The following is a 5,546-nucleotide window of genomic DNA, read 5'->3' on the forward strand; positions in this document are numbered from 1 at the left end:
CAGAATCAAATTTTGACAAAAATGGCGATTCACATACTGCCGTTGGCTTACGTAATCGGCGAGGAATAGCAGGTGTTTCATCCAACATAACAGAGGCATCCACCATATTTTTCTCAATCCCTTTAACATATCACTTGCATTTGCATCAACCTTTCTAATATTTTCACATACTAAACCAGTTGCATCAATTGTTGCAACACTCTTATCGGGTTGAGTGAACTTAAAAATTTCAGCATCTTAAATTTCTGACCAGTCAAGCTCATTCAGGCTAAGCACTGCCACATCACCTTATTTTTGTGTTTTTTATCACGAAAAAATTGAGTAAATTTAGACACTTAACAATCAGTAAAATTAGATCAATCACTATCAACCTGACTATTTCTACCCTCCCCTATATCCTTATTTTCACCTGATCTTTGTGTGAGCTTTAAAAAATTAAAATTTGTAAAATTCTTCCAAGCACCATCCCTAAAAGTTTTGACCGCAGACTCAACATCAACATCACCAACTACACAATCACCTACAAAATTAACTTTCTCTCCAACGCCATCCATCAAATGACCAAATACATCACCACCTACACAATCTGTTTTTTTCCTTACATCATCCATCAAATTATCATTTATATGATCCACTTCGGTGCAACAACACTTTATTGTCCCACATTAGGTGGATCAGTAACTTGATCAGCACCTATACCACTAACATTAGGTGTCTCATCATCTATTTCCTTTGAGTTGTCATCATTTTTATCCCCAATTGATGTAGCAAGTTGTACAAAAAAATTTCTTAAATAATTACAATAGTGTATATAAATTTGGTTTTAAAAAACAGGTAAAATTCAGGAAAAGAATACCTTAGGCTCATTCTTTATATCTAGAGCTTGAAAAATCAATTCAAATAAGGATTTCATAAACTTCTCCACTGAGGAAACTTTTTCCGTTAGCTAAACATAAAAGGAAAAAGTCAAAACATCAATTAGCAAAAACATACAAATATTAATAAAAACCTTCAACATATCATTTTAACATCATTTCTCAAAAGTGTTAATTTATTATCTAAGCTCGAATTACTACATTCTCGTTTACTGGTACTAGGTAAATCAACAAAGTTCATAACCGCATCCACGGATTTGAAATCAGGTAACTGAAGGATTGTTTTTTCAAGAACTGTCGGTGTAATGTTACAAAACGGTAACTGCACATACAAAATAACACTTGACATTTAAGAAGCACATAACAATTTAACAAAACATATATAAATTACGTTTTAAAACAACTATATACTTGCTCTTGCCTAATATAAAAAAATGCAGACTTAACCTCCTTGTATGTTGGTCTATGCTTTACAAACCAATTAAGTATACGTGGCACACCATTGCCAATTCGATCACCAAGATGGCCATCGGCATAAGGACAACACTCATAAAACCAACACTGAAATGCTAGAGGAAAACCAACACAACAATACATAGTTTTTCACTGATAAACCTTAGACTTCATTGACTCCAACATCAGACGAAAACATAATTTTTTCCAAGAAAATGTTTTATAGTTCCCAGATTCAACCAACAAAATTTTTTTCTTTGTTATAACATCACTATACGTGATAGAAAAAAGAAAGATATAAATAAAGAACAAAATAAAAATTTGTAAAGCATCTTCATCACATCACCACTTTTTTTTCCATGAAACACTCTTCTAAATCAAGCTTTATGATCTTGAACTTTCCTGAAAAATACAACTCCATCAGCTTACTTTGTTCAGTAAGAGCAAACTCATTATTGTAATTTTCAGTACATTTTAAGCCGCTAATTATAGCAAACTCTTGTAAATCGAACCGTAACTTAGTATTATTCACTTTAATCCATACTTCATCATCTCTCTCACAAACAAGTTCCCTAAGAAACATTCCATAGATAAGTTGATTTTGAGGGAAAATACTTGTTAAAGATAAGAAATACCCAAAGCAACTATTCTTAAACAAATCAAGTTGCTTCTTGTCTAACTTAGATTTCAAGGTAGTCACAATACCACGTTTGTGTGCACACTGAGCTGACACTTGTAATGATCAGATGGACTAAGAAACAAATCAAAAACCTGCAATAAGTAAGTGTACTTTAAGGTCTAAATATTTCAAAAAGCTACATATATTATTCATATAGTATTCATTACTACACTGTTACTAATTTTATACAGTAACAATATAAATATTCAAACTATACACATTTCTTATAAAATACTGATACACAAATAGTTATACAACGACTGTACACTAAATTTCACCAATATCACTACCCTATATATTTCATATACAATACTGACACATGTTATATACAACAAGAATACACATATTTCAAACATACACAAATTCTACACAAAAATTAAAATATCTATCAGACATAATTAATACATAGAAAGCATACACAATGTAACTCAAAATTAGTTTATTTGAATATTTTTCTCTTCCAATGAATAGAAACTTTTTTACCTTTCTTTTTGGATGATTGCGCATCATCTTCTCCATCATTTGACCAATTTCTTTTTTTTTTTATTTTTTGGGAGGAACAAGAGTGTTTCCTTCATCATTCACACTAATCTTTTCCTTTCCTTTAAATGACTTACCATCATTTTCGTCATTTTTTGAATGACTCTTTTTTTTATTTTTTTTGCGAAGAACAACAAGATCTGGTTCATCACTCACATTTGTATGTGTCTTTTTCTTAACTGTTTTTTTTTGTTCCGCCATTGATGGATCACCTAATAATTTACCTTGAGACCCAGTAGTTCAACTAGGAGTAGGATGAACATTCTTCAAATCCTTCAATTGAACATCATGATTTGTTAAATCTTCAAAATCATCATCACTAACAACGAAATTAGGATCATATCTAGTACCTTTACCAGCTAATTTCGTATCAATATTAAGCTTTTTCCTTAATTTCATCACTAGTGACATCGGAAAACCCTAATCGAAAAGAATAGTCAAAAAAGGACATTATACTTAGCAGTTAAATCTTTTTTTTTTAGAAAAAAGGCCAACTGTAAACCTTTTTTTTCCCTTTAGCTAATAGAATTGTGCCTTATTAAATGAAGGGTTAATAAATGACATTAAAAAGATCTGGAGTGTTAGTTTTGTTCAAAACGTGAAACGTGGGTCATTATTTTTAAAAAGTGCTACGTGGTGTCCTTTTTACTTTTTAAAATAAGTGGCCAGCATTTGATATTTTTTCCAAAAAAAGCCAGTCGGCTAAATTATTTTCATTTTATAGTCATTTCCTACTTTGGGTCATTTTGTCCCATTTAGTTTAAATACAATTTATATATCATATTGATACTGTCCATATACAATACTGATAAAGTAGAACAGTCTTTTCCAACTTGGGTCATTCGACCCTTTTCTAAAAATATTTCAATTTTTTTTTGCTACAAATTTTTTAACTGAAAAATATTCTATTTTTTTTATTTTTTAAAAATAATAATTAAATATAATTATATAAAAACGATATAATTGTTATATAGGATATGTATCCATATACGATATATGTATAGAAATTGTATAGTTCTATCAAATATATATATGTGTAAAATATATATAAAAAATATATACAAAAGTGTACAAAAATTATATAATTATTGTATAAAATATATAAAAAAATGTATCATTATTGTATAAATTGTGTATTAAAACTACATAATTTTCGTATAGAGTATTTATATGTATGAGATATATATTGAAACTGTATATAATATGTATAGAACAAGCCAGTAAATTAAAATGACTAGAAAATAAAGTTTGAATTCCATGACCTTTTTCGTGAAATTAATTTTGGCCGAGTGCCATTTCTATACTTTTCCCTTAGTAAAACATCGAGTGTACTTCATGAATATTTATACTTTGATATAAGTTTAATACATGTTACAACTTTTTTTTTCGGGGGCGGGGGGGGGGGGGGGGGGGGCAACGCCTATAATATAATAATCCGAAGATTAAGATGATTATTTCATAAAACAATGTAGTTCATGAGACATAAAAAGTTTATTTAATTTTTACCCCCCACCCCAAAAAAAGGAGTTTATTTAATTTTTTTTTCTGTAAATGATTTTGCACCATGCCATTCTAGGTATAAAATCATATTGTTCATTGCCGCGAGAAAGATTTTATATCGGGAAAGAGGTCTCATGCTATTATTAAAATTTTTACCGTCTTTTAGATTTAGTTGATATACATACAGCAACCATCTTATAATTTCTAATCTAATATTGAACCAAACTCGATATTTTATTGATGGTCTACGGAGTAATAATAAGAGCATTAAAAAGTTGATAATTCATAAATCAAACTGTTAAGTATAATTATTCATCCAATAAACTAGAGTACTAAAAAAATTTGAATATGAAGCAGAAATTAATCAAAAACTTGTTGATACCTGTGATATAAGAAATTAATTGGACTGGTTATTATAATGTAAGATGAAGCAGTTAATCACCCTCCATCTATAGAATTTGAAATTGTGAAATTGAGGCACTAATGCTTAAATTATTGTAACATGGTAGATTTAGGGTATACTTGGACCAACCAACGGAAAGGGGGTCATACCATTTTGGAACTGCTAGATAGAGTTTTTAGTAACTACGACTGGCTTAGCTTGTATCCGGATTCTTCTGTAACTCACCTCCCTAGAATCCAATCAGATCATGCACCTCTGCTACTAAAGCTAATTTCTTCCAACCATATGCCCAATAAACCTTTCCAATTGAAAAATATCTGGGCTTCCCATCCGGATTTCTCCACTGTTATTTCTAAGGCTTGGGAAAACTCAAACAACTGTTTCCTCCCAGCAATACAACTTTTCAAGGCAAATGTTTTACTATGGAACAAACAAGTTTTTGGAAACATTCTCGCGAAAAAAGAAGGCTTCTTGCCCGAATCGCTATCCAACAAGCACTTTTCTCCGTAACTTAGAAGAAACCCTTCAAACTGACTATCAACGAGTTCTAATTATGGAGGAAGACTTTTGGAAGTTAAAATCGAGGATCTTATGGTTAAATAATGGAGATGCTAATACTAAATTCTATCATATGTCAACTCTTCAAAGGAGGCGGAGGAACCATATCACTAGCCTTAGAGATAGTGTAGGGAACTGGCTAACAAATGATGGGCAAATCAAAGACCATATCGTAGAATTCTATTCCTCCCTATATTCCACTGACTTAACTTGTAGCATTAGGGCACACCTGCTTGCTTTCTCAAACTTTATTCCCCCTGAGCTAGCATTAAGTCTAACAGCACCACTAAATCGTAAAGAGGTGCAAGATGCAATCTTTTCGTTCAAACCTCTAAAAGCACCGGGCCCGGATGGCTTGCACCCCTTTTTCTATCAAAAATATAACTCCATAGTGGGTGAATCTGTGGTAAACCTTTGCACACATATCTTCACTAACTACTCTATCCCTGAGGCCATAAATACTACTTACTTGTGTCTTATCCCCAAGGTCTCTGGAGCATCTACCATTTCGTAGAACGACCAATAAGTCTCTGCAATA

Source organism: Capsicum annuum, chromosome 8, assembly GCF_002878395.1.
Source record: "Capsicum annuum cultivar UCD-10X-F1 chromosome 8, UCD10Xv1.1, whole genome shotgun sequence".
In the NCBI taxonomy this organism is placed as follows: Eukaryota; Viridiplantae; Streptophyta; class Magnoliopsida; order Solanales; family Solanaceae; genus Capsicum; species Capsicum annuum.